This window comes from Macaca mulatta, chromosome 4 (assembly GCF_049350105.2).
Source record: "Macaca mulatta isolate MMU2019108-1 chromosome 4, T2T-MMU8v2.0, whole genome shotgun sequence".
NCBI lineage: Eukaryota > Metazoa > Chordata > Mammalia > Primates > Cercopithecidae > Macaca > Macaca mulatta.
In genome coordinates, this window is record NC_133409.1 from 146,086,035 (window position 1) to 146,098,344 (window position 12,310).

The 12,310-nt window shown below is 39.8% G+C and overlaps 1 long non-coding RNA gene across 1 annotated transcript; it reads right to left on the bottom strand.

Annotated features, from left to right (window-relative positions):
• Positions 1-2,636: 2,636 nt before the first annotated feature.
• LOC144340455 (uncharacterized) lies at positions 2,637-8,764 on the bottom strand. The gene is made up of 2 exons (XR_013416563.1): positions 8,190-8,764; positions 2,637-4,486 (listed from the first exon to the last, which is right to left on the bottom strand). It is a non-coding gene; the product is annotated as an uncharacterized LOC144340455 (long non-coding RNA).
• Positions 8,765-12,310: the final 3,546 nt, after the last annotated feature.

Sequence of the window (12,310 nt, forward strand, 5' to 3'; positions counted from 1 at the left end):
TTATTGCATGTATCAATACTTCACTCCTGTTTTAAACATTTTTTAAATTTTGAAATTATTATAGATTCACAGAAAATTGCAGATAGTACAGAGAGGTCTGGTGTATCCTTCATCCAGTTTCCCCCAGTGGTTACATCTTACATAATTATAGTACAGTATCAAAACCAGGAATTTGACGTTGGCAAAAATAAAATGGTGTGCACCATTTTATCACATGTATAGATTCATATAACCACCACTTCACTCAACATACAGAACTATTCTATCACCATAACACTCTTCCCCATTACTGCCCTGCACAACATCTCTAAGCCCTAGCAACACTAATCTGATTTTCATCTCTATAATTTTGTCATTTCAAGAATGTTATATAAATGGAATCACACAATGTGTGAGATTGGCATAGTGAATTTTCCCTAGTGTTCAAATAAAGACAGAGTAACTAGATAGTGAAACCAAAACCATGTAGATCATACTTATAAAAAAAACTAGGTGACAAACCCAGAAAATATCAGGGAGCGGGCCAAAACAACAGCCCCAAACCTCCACAGTATCAGCATCTGTGTGAGAGGAAGCAGAGGAAAGATGGTGTGCCTGGGGGACCTGAGAAAATGAAAACCCCAAAATGTTCCCAAGAAAGTATTACTGGAAAGTGAACTAGGGCATTCTGAGAACAGCCACAGAAACCAGGAGGAGTTCTGCTCACTCCACTAACTGGCAATTGGAAGGCCATCCCCAAAAAAGTCTGAGAAGGCTGTGGAAGTATAGCACCTTATTCTCACGAGACTGACCTCACAGGACTTCCACATTGAAGAAAAACTGAGGAGTGTAATTAAAATTCAGCAGGACAGGGACAATATCGGGACCAAAGGAAACAAGGAAGAGCAGAACAAAATTTGGAGGGTCAAGGAGATAGAGCCAGGAAATCCCAGAAAGTAAGCTGCCATTTATTTGAACAGTACACAAAAACAGAAGAAAGAACTCTTTGAGGTTGGAACACCTCATCTGAACAATACTGCCTTCTAAAAGTTCAGAGAAACAAATCTCAGATAAAAATGAGCAGCAGAGGCTGGGTGCAGTGGCCCACGCCTGTAATCTCAGTGCTTTGGGAGGCCAAGGCAGGAAGATCACCTGAGGCCAGGAGTTCAAGACCAGCCTGGGCAACATAGCGAGGCCCTGTCTCTACCAAAAAAAAAAAAAAACAACAACTGGGCGTCGTTGCATGCACCTGTAGTCCCAACTACTTAGGAGGCCTAGGTGGGAGGATTGCGTGAGCCCAGGAGTTCCAGACTACATTGAGCCATGATCTTGCCACTACATTTCAGTCTGGGAGCCTGGGTGACAAAACAAGACTCTGACTCAAAAAAAAAAAGAAGAAAAAAAAATGCAACAGAAAGTATCCAGATCAATCTGATATAAAATTATTGTAATAAAAATGGAATAATATATAGGATAACATGCCTACAACTAATGAACACATGCCAGGATGAGCCTATGCAATAGATCAAAACTGTAACTTGTTACTTTAAAACAAGCTAAAAGACATTCAAATAAAATAATACATGGGATGAAGAAAAATCAGAATTAGAAAAACAGCATGAGTGACAAAATTGAGAAAATAATTAGACATAAAAGATCGTTTCATAAATGAAAACCAAATTAAAAGAAACACAAGTAGAATAAACACAATAGATGATGCCTTAATGTGAAAAGGAAGAAAATTTGCACATAAAAAGAAAGATAAAAAGGATTTGAGAGAAAATAGCCAATATCGAAGATATCTCCTCTTGAAAATAAAGAAGAGCCAACATATATGTAATAAGAGTCCCAGGGTTTTAAAAAATCAGGGAATATAACAAATACGAACAACTATAATTCAACAAAAGCTTTCTGATTAAAAAAAACTGATTTAAAGCTACATATTGAAAAAGACTTCTCCATCCTCTTGTGCCTCTTCCAACACATGTTCTGTGCTGTATATTGCTGAATGTTCTGAAATCCTACGATCATGCTTTATTTTTATACCTCTGTGCCATTGCTTAGGTCAGTCCTATGCCTAAAATGTCTTTCACCATTTCTTCACTTGGCACCCTACAATGTATCCTTCAAACTCAATTCCAACATCACTTCACTACCATGCATTACCTGAGTCCTCTTTCCCCACCCCATCCCCAGTTCTGGGTTACATGCCCTCTTCTGTGCTTTCATAACACTGTGTAAGTATGTTTTCAGAGCTGTGTCTATCATATCTTCACATATAAAACTAATTATGTGCTTATTGACTGTGTCCAGTCCCTCTCCCTGACTGTAAGTGTTCCAGGTCACAAACCTATCATTTTTTTAAAATCCTCTTTATCTGGCACAATATTTAGCAATCTGCCACTGTAAAATGAGCAAAAGATAATGAATTTTGTATAAGTTACTAGTAGAAAGGTAAAATAGCTCGACTCTCCCATTTGTTATGGTTTAAGAAGGTATGAGAAGAGAGCATCATCCTATTACATTTACACGGCCACTATAATTATATCAGAAACAGTTTTTGCCCTAATCTAGCAAATAATTATAACATTTTATCAGAAAAAAGTATTAAGTAAAAACACAAAATTGTGATAATATATTCTCGATGATGGAGGAAAATGTATTCATAAGCCAAAAGAATGGATTTTTAAAATTTTTATTTTTTCCATAAGTTATTGGGGTACAGGTGGTATTTGATTACATGAGGAAGTTCTTTAGTAGTGATTGGTAAGATTTTGGTGCACCCATCACCCAAGAACTAACTATACACTGCACCATGTTTGTAGTCTTTTATCCTTTGCCCTCCTCCCACTCTTCCCCCCAAGTCCCCACAATCCGTTGTATCATTCTTATACCTTTGCATCCCTGTAGCTTAGCTCCCACATATCAGTGAGAAGATACAATGTTTGATTTTCCATTTCCGAGTTACTTCACTTAGAATAATAATCTCCAGTCTTATCCAGGTTACTGCAAATGCTGTTAATTCAATCTTTTTTATGGCTGAGTAGTATTCCATCATATATATACCACAATATCTTTATCCAGTTGTTGATTGATGGGCATTTGGGTTGGTTCCACAATTTTGCAATTGTGAATTGTGCTGCTATAAACATATGCGTGCAAGTATCTTTTTTATATAATGACTTCTTTTCCTCTGGGTAGATACCTAGTAGTGGGACTGCTCGATCAAATGGTAGCTCTACTTTTAGTTACTTAAAGAATCTCCACACTGTTTTCCATGGTGACTGTACTAGTTTACATTCCCACCAGCAGTATAAAAGTGTTCCCTGATCACCACCACATCCATGCCAACATCTACTGTGTGTTTTTTTTTTATTTTTTTATTATGGCCATTCTTGCAGGAGTAAGGTGGTATCACATTGTGGTTTCGATTTGCATTTCCCTGATCATTAGTGATGTTGAGCATTTCTTCAGGTGTTTGTTGGCCATTTGTATATCTTCTTTTGAGAATTGTCTATTCGTGTCCTTAGCCTGCTTTTTGATGAGATTGTTTTTTTTCTTCTTGCTAATTTGTTGTGTTTGTTGTAGATTCTGGATACTAGTCTTTTGTCAGATGTAGAGATTGTGAAGGATTTCTCCCACTCTATGGGTTGTCTCTTTACTCTGCTGACTCTTTCTTTTGCCATGCAAAACTCTTTAGTTTAATTAAGTCTGAACTATTTATATTTGTTTTTATTGGATTTGCTTTTGGGTTCTTGGTAATGAAATCCTTGCCTGAGCCAATGTCTAGAGGGGTTTTCCCATTGTTATCTTCTAGAATTTTTATAGTTTCAAGTCTTAGATTTAAGTCTTTAATCCATCTTGAGTTGATTTTTGTGTAAGGTGAGAGATGAGGATCCAGTTTCATTCTCCTACATGTGGCTTGCCAATTATCCCAGCACCATTTGTTGAAAAGGGTGTCCTTTCCCCACTTTATGTTTTTGTTTGTTTTGTCAAAGATCAGTTGACTAAATATTTGGCTTTATTTCTGGGTTCCCAATTCTATTCCATTGGCCTGTATGCCTATTTTAATACCAGTACCACGCTGTTTTGGTGACTATGGCCTTATAGTATAGTTTGAAATCAGGTAGTGTGATGCCTCCAGATTTGTTCTTTTTGCTTAGTCTTGCTTTGGCTATGCAGGCTCTTTCTTGGTTCCATACGAATTTTAGAAATATTTGGCATTGGTGTTTCTTTTCTTTCTCTTACTTTTTTTGTTTTTTGGAGACAAGGTCTCACTTTGTCACCCAGGCTGGAGTCTGGTGGCACAATTATAGCTCACTGCAATCTCAAACTCCTGGGCTCAAGAGATCCTCCAGCCTCAGCTTCTCAAGTAGCTGGGGACTACAGGCATGTGCCACCACGCTTGGCTAACATTTGTATTTTTTGTAGAGACGGGATCTCCTATGTTGCCCAGACTGGTCTCAAACTCCTGGCCTCAAACATTAGGAGTATGGGTACGAGCCACCTTGCCCAGCCTGACATTGGTGTTTCAAAGGCTTTCACCCTCTGTGTTTGGATCTCTACCTTCTAACACTTAAAAGGGGTCTAGTTAGAGAGCCAGAGACAACATGGAAGAGCCTCTTCCTGTTCATAGTGGTCCATATTTAAAATGACTGAAAGGCTCTCATGTCTCATATTTTTTTAATCTTGAGTCCCTTTGTCTAATACATCCTTTAACAAAGAAGGAATTAGACACATTTGCAGTCATTTTGGTCTAAACTAGCTGATAGAGCAGGCAAATCCATTGTCTGTCATTATTCCAGTAAAAAATGCCACACTGGGATAAACACGAAAGAGTCTGGAGAACCTGGAGAGACCAGTTTGTACTCCAGAATGACACAGTAACATTTAGTTGGCAAGAATTTGTGTTTATTGCCGCAGAAAAAAACGGTTACTCCTCAGCAAGGGTGGAATCAGTTAAAAGAATAAAAACAAAGTTACAGTTTTTTGTATGCCTGAGTTATAATTGCAAGTTTTCTTTAAAACTGTCCCTTTCTTTTGTCTAGTATTCTTCCTGGTCATGTATAGTAATTCACTAAAGGTATTCCTAATGGGAACAATCAATTATGACTGAGAGCTGTTTTCTGTATCATGAGTATCAGCGTTCATATTCTCACACCGTAGTGGTGCTCTTTTTGCTAACATTTGCTCATACTGTTCTAATGTTCTGAACAATGATACAGCTTCATGACACCTTCCCGAGGGCTGTCTCCTTTTGCCCTGCACTTCATCTTATGTTATCGTTACACTCACTTAATTTTGTACTCCTTCTCCAAGATTTATAAAAATGGTAAATATGATTATATCTGCATTGATTACTAGGAAACCCCACTGAAATATCTCCCTTTAAAGAAGTATCCATTTACCCCTGTGCTTTCAGCCTGAATTTGCTCTCCCCTAATTTGAGTCAGATAACTCTTAGAGTTCGTCATTTCCCTAAAAAGTTAAGCATAAAATTACCAAATGACCTAGCAATTATACTCCTAGCTATATTCCAAAAAGAATTTAAAATAAGTGCTCATATCCTTGTAAACAAATGTTCATAATGGAACTATTCACAATAGCCAACATGTAGAAATAACCCAAATGTCCACTAATGGATAAATGGATAAACAATTTTGTGGTATGTGCATGCAGTGAAATATTATTCAGCCTTAAAAAGGAATGAAGGGGTCAGGCACGGTGGCTCACGCCTGTAATCCCAGCGTTTTGGGAGGCTGAAGCTGGTGGATCACTTGAGCTCAGGAGTTCGAGATCAGCCTGGGCAACATGATGAAAACCTGTCTCTACAAAAAATACAAAAATTAGCCATGTGTGGTGCCACACACCCATAGTCCCAGCTACTAGGGAGGCTGAGGTGGGAGGTCCACTTGAGCCTGGGAGGTAGAGGTTGCAGTGAGCTGACATCGTGCCACTGTACTCCAGCCTGATGACAGAGTGAAAACTCAGTCTCAAAAAAAAAAAAAAAAGAATGAAGTACTGATACATGCTACAATGTGGATGAACCTTCAAAGTATAATGCTAAGTGAAGCTGGCATTCAAAATTGCATTAGTCCATTTATATGAAATATCCAGAATAGATAAATTCATAGAAAGCTTGGGGGTTGCCAGAGGCTTTAGGTAGGAAGGAATGAGGAGTAGCTGCTTAGAGATTGCAGGATTTATTCTGGAATGATGAAGTGTTTTGGAGCTGGAGAGAGGTGGTGACTGCACAGCATTGTGAATGTACTAAATGCCACTTAATTGTTCACATTATTTGTTATTTTTTTATTTTTTTGAGACAGAATCTCGCGCTGTCACCCAGGCTGGAGTGCAGTGGCGCAATCTTGGCACACTGCAACCTCCGTCTCCCAGGCGCAAGTGATTCTCCTGCCTCAGCCTTCCAAGTAGCTGGGACTACAGGCGCCTGCCACCCCGCCCAGCTAATTTTTGTATTTTTGGTAGAGACAGGGTTTCGTCATGTTAGCCAGGCTGTTCTTGAACTCCTGACCTCAAGTGACCTGCCCGCCTCGACCTCACACAGGCGTGAGCCACCGCACCTAGCCTGTATTGTTCACATTAAAATGGTTAATTTTAGGGTCTCACTCTGTCATCCAGGCTGGAGTGTAGTGGTGCAATCTTGGTTCCTCACAACCTGGACTCAGGCTCAAGCAATTCTCCTGCCTCAGCCTCCCTAGAAGCTGGGACTACAGTTATGCACCGCCATCCCTGGCTATTTATTTATTTATTTGTAGAGACAAGGTGTCACTATGTTGCCGTTGCTGGCCTCAAACTCCTAGGCTCAAGCAGTCCTCCTGCCTTGGCCTTCCAAAGTACTGGCATTATAGGTGTGAGCCACTGCACCTGACAATATATAGATTTGTTCTTATCATAGATCTTAGCAACCTCAGCATATGATTTTTGTTTCTTATTGAGAACTTTCAACTTGTCACTTAAAGGAATAACTTTATGGCATCTCTTTGGCATATCTGAATTATCAGTATTACTACTTTTGCACTTTGGGACCAGTATTACATAAAATAAGGATTACTTGAACACAAGCACTGAAATACAGTGATATAATGATATAGTGGTTCAACTGGAAAACCCAAGGGAACCAATTTGAAAACTACTATAAATAATACTATAAATAATAAGAGACTTTAGTCAGGGGACTGATTACAAAATTAATATTTAGGAATCAATAGATTAATAGAAAAAGTCTTACAATAGTAACCAAAAAGATAAAATTTCTAGGAACAAGTTTAACACAAGAAATGTGCAATTTTCTGAGTGACATAAAAGAAGATTTGAACAAATGGAAAGGTGTACCTATTGTGTCTTCTGGGTTTGATTTTTTTTTTTTTCCAAAAATAATACTACTCAATATTTTGGTGAGTATTTGAAGTAAAAGGCATTTGGCAAAATACGGTAAGATGTGATTTGGTGTACACCTCCCTAAGGTCAGGTTGGCAGTATGTGTCAGTGTGTAAAACATACATGCTACATTTTGTGTAACAAAGGAATGAATAAGAATATATAATAGTGTTTGTTTTTATTTGCATAAGTGATGCAGGGCAGGTTCTTGACTTCGCCCAGGAAGGAATTCAAGTTCAAGAGCTAGCCGATGGTAGCAGACAGTTTTATTGAAGCTGTGGCAGGGTTATAGCTCCCTGACTGCTCCTGCAGAGCAGGGCTACCCCACAGGCAGTGTGCTGAGAGTAGCAGCTCAGCGACAGTTCTGCAGTCACAGTTATACCCACTTTAAAGTACATGCAAATTAAGGGGTGAGTTGTTCAGAAATTTGTAGGAAAAGGGTGGTAACTTCTGGGTGCTATCATGGCAGTGGTAAACTGACATGTCAGTGGCACTGGTGGGCGTGTCTTATGAAGAGGTGCTTTTTTAAAAAATTATTTTGAGACAGGGTCTGGCTCTGTTGTCCAGGCTGGAGAGCAGTGGTGCTATCTCAGCTCACTGCAAACTCCGCCTCCCGAGCTCAAGCAATCCTCACACCTCAGCCTCCTGAGTAGCTGGGACTACAGGCGGGTGCCACCACACCTGGCTAATTTGTTGTACATTTTGTAGAGATGAAGTTTTACCATGTTGTCCAGGCTGGTCTCGAACTCCTGGGCTCAAACCATTCACCCACCTTGGCCTCTCAAAGTGCTGGGACTACAAGAGTGAGCCACTGTGCCCAGCCTGGAGAGATGCTTTCACCTCTTCCCTGTTTCAGCCAGTCTTCAATGTGGCCTGTAGTAAAGTCCTACCTCCTACCCCATAAGGAAGCTTAGGAAGTCTTCACAATAAAATAATAGGTAAGGTGTTGGTGGAAATGGGATATAGGGGGGCCGAAAAAATTTTTAAAACCCTACCAGAACTAATAAGTGAATTTGAAAAATCTGTCAATTCAAAAGATGATAAATATTGTATTGTTATTATAATTAATAATCTTTGACATTTAAAGCCACCCTCTGTAATCTCCAACTCTGTGAGAGAGTTGAGACACTGCAAGACCAGCAGGTTTTAGCTTCACCTTCCCAGTCATACTCAGAAGGCACAATATCCTGTGCAGACCCAAGGTCTTTCTCCACTGCACTCCCCAGATGACTTATGTGCTGTGATAGCACAGCCAGTACTTTGGAGACTTGAGCAAATGGTGGAGGGAAATGCCAATCAATAATATCGATGATAAATGTTTACCAGATGTCTGATCAATCAATAATGAAGCAAAACAGAAACAGGAACAAAATGAAAGAAAAATTAAGGTAGGGGCAGTGCATTGCCTGTTAGTACTTGACTGGTGGCCAGTTGTGAGACCTCACCTCTCGCACCCCACCATATTCAGCTGCAATTATGCTTTAAATTTTTACTCTCTCTGACAATTTCCATTAGTTAATGTTGATGATTTGGGTTTGCTATTTTCTTAATTATCCTTTTCAAGGCTAAAGTCAAGCATATTTAGACTACACTTCTCTATGTATATTTACAAGAGGCACTTTCTCAGACTGAAGCAGCCTGTCTTCAAAGCAATAACCGCACACCACGCATACCTCCAGTTCTTCTTCCTGAAGCATGTTTTATTCTGTGTTTTTCTCTCTCTAGCATATCTCCTTTGAATTTTATTCTTATGCCCTAGGCCTTATAGCTTTGCTGTGTTATGTTTTGAATTGAAATCCTAAACCCTAATACCTGTGGCTGTGACCTTATTTGGAAATAGGATCCTTGGAGACATCATCAAGTTAAGGTGAGGTCACACTGGAATAGGGTGGGCCCTAAATCCAATGACTGGTGTTCTTATAAGGAGAAGGAGATTTAAAGACACACACACACACAGGGAAGACAGCCATGTGCAGACAGGCAGAGATTGGAGTGATGCAGCTATAAGCCACGAAGTGCCAAGAATTTTCAGCAACCACCAGAAGCTAGGAAAAGGCAAGGAAGAATTCTTCCTCCCTTAGAGCCTTCAGAAGGAGCACAACTCTGCTGACATTTGACTTCAGAGTTCTGGCCTCCAGAACTGTGAGAGAATGCATTTCTATTGTTTCAGGCCATCAAGTTTGTAGGAATTTGTTATAGCAGCCCTAGGAAACTCATACTCACTCTTCGTCACAGCTTATCTAAATTAAACATGTCAGACAGAAGCACTACGAATGATTTGGTGGGTTATCTTTGTAAGAAGCATACTTGGGCCGGGTGTGGTGGCTCACACCTGTAATCCCAGCACTGTAGGAGGCCAAGGCAGGCAGATTGCTTGAGCTCAGTAGTTCAAGACCAGCCTAGGCAACATGGCAAAATCCCGTCTCTACAAAAAATACAAAAATTAGCTGGGCATGGGGGCACACACCTGTAGTCCCAGCTACTCAGGAGGCTGGGGTGGGAGGATCACTTGGGCCTGGGAGGCAGAGGTTGTGGTGAGCTGAGATGGAGCCACTGTACTCCAGCCTGGGTGACAGAGCGAGACCTTGTCTCAGGAAAAAAAAAAAAAAAAAAGCATACTTAATCAGAACCAGCAGTTACTTACAAAATCAATTACCTAACAAGTCTATCAAATACATTTCTTTCTTTTTTTTTTTTTTGAGACAGAGTCTCAATCTGTCGTCCAGGCTGGAGTGCAGTGTGCATTTCTTACAAATATTGTTTTAAATAAAATAAAAGTGTGATTGTTAAAAGCCATTCAGAACTCAAATTACTATTCCTGATTCCATTCAGAACTCCATTACACAAAGAAAAGGCAAATGGGAAAAAACTAGTTAAATTTTCTTTGATGCAAGAGATGTTGTCAGTTTAAATTCTCTACCAGAGAGCCAGGTGTAGTGGTTCATGCTTGTAATCCCAGCACTTTGGGAGGCCAAGGCGAGAGGATTGCATAAGTCCAGGAGTTCAAGACCAGCCTGGGCAACATAGTAAGACCCTGTTTCTACAAAAACTAAAAAAATTAGCCAGGCATGGTGACATATGCCTGTAGTCCCAGCTACTCAGGAGGCTGAGGTGGGAGGATTGCTTGAGCCTGGGAGGTTGAGGCTGCAATGAGCCGTGACTGTGCCATGCCCTCCAGCCTGGGTGACAGAGTAAAACTCTATCTTAAAAATAAATAAATAAATTCTGTAACAGAAACTTTTTCTCTTTTTTTTTTTTTGAGACGGAGTCTTGCTGTGTCGCCCAGGCTGGAGTGCAGTGGCCGGATCTCAGCTCACTGCAAGCTCCGCCTCCCAGGTTTCAGGTTTATGCCATTCTCCTGCCTCAGCCTCCCAAGTAGCTGGGACTACAGGCGCCCGCCACCTCACCCGGCTAGTTTTTTGTATTTTTTAGTAGAGACGGGGTGAAACCTTTTCTTATAGAAGTTTCTTGGCTGGGCGTGGTGGCTCACACCTGTAATCCTAGCAGTTTGGGAGACTGATGCAGGAGGATTGCTTGAGGCCAAGAGTTCAGCCCAACCTGGCCAACATAGTAAGATCCTGTCTCATTAAAAGAAAAAATAAAAAAAAGAAGTTCCTTACTAAGGCTGCAAGAAAAATCGGTGAAGAAGCTATTAATTGACAAGTGAGCACTTCATATAAATTTGGGCCAAACAGGCGGGAATTGCAAAGTTAGGGAAGTGTTTGCTCATTTATCTCCTGAGGTTGGTTCAGGAAATCGGCGACTGCTACCTCCATATCATTTGTTCTCCTTCCTTTTAGAATTCCATGGCAATGTTTTGAGGGTTAAAGAGGAGAGTGATGACTATCCAAAAGTCAGAGAACACAACTATGAGACTAGAGACACTAGAAAACTAAAAAAGTAATGGGCCTTTGCTGACTCAGGGAGATGATTTCCCAAGAGGGAAGAAAACTGGAACCTGAGAAATAAGTGATTTAGTAATGTGGCTGCTAAAATACGGAAAAACTAGAATGAATGGCTTACAAATTTTTGAAATGAAGTTAGAAGAGGGTTATACTGTGAAGAAGAATGAAAAAGCTAAACATTTCATTCAGGTAAGCATATCACATAGGAGAAACTCTAGTTGACTTTGGTTTGGCAGTGAGTTTTTAGATACAACACCAAAGCACAATCCATAAAAGAAAAGAAAGATAAGTTGGACTTCATTAAAATGGAAAACTTCTGCTCTGCAAAGACACCATTAAGAGAATGAAAATACAAGCCACAGACTACGAGAAAATATGTGCAAAACACCTATCTGATAAAGGCAATATGTCTAAAATACAAAGAACTCTTTGAGCAGTAAGAAAATGAACAACCTGATTAAAATATGGGCAAAAGAGCTGAATGGAAACCTCACCAAAGAATATATGTAGATGGCAAATAAACATATGAAAAGATTCTCAACATAATATGTCACTAGAAAATTGCAATTTAAACAAGATACCACTCTACACTTATTAGATGAGCTAAAATCCAAAATACTAAGAACAGCAAATGCTGATGAGGTTGTGGAGCAACAGGAGCTCTCATTCATTGCTGGTGGGAATGCAAAATGATGCAGCCACTTGGAAGACAGTCTGGCAGCTTCTTAAAGATTAAACAAAGGCTTACCAGACACTCCAGCAATTGCACTCTGTGTGTGTGTATGTATTTATGTGTGTGTGTATTTATGTGTGTGTGTATACGTGTATGTGTATTTATATGTGTGTATTTGTGTGTGTGTGTGTATGTGTACAGTGATCCCTCGGTATCTACAGGGGATTGGTTCTGGAAAGCGCCATGGATACCAAAATCTGAGGATACTCAAGTTTCTTACATAAAATGGTGTGAGATTTGCATATAATCTATGCATATCCTCCTGTATACTTTATTTTTTATTGTATTTACTTAT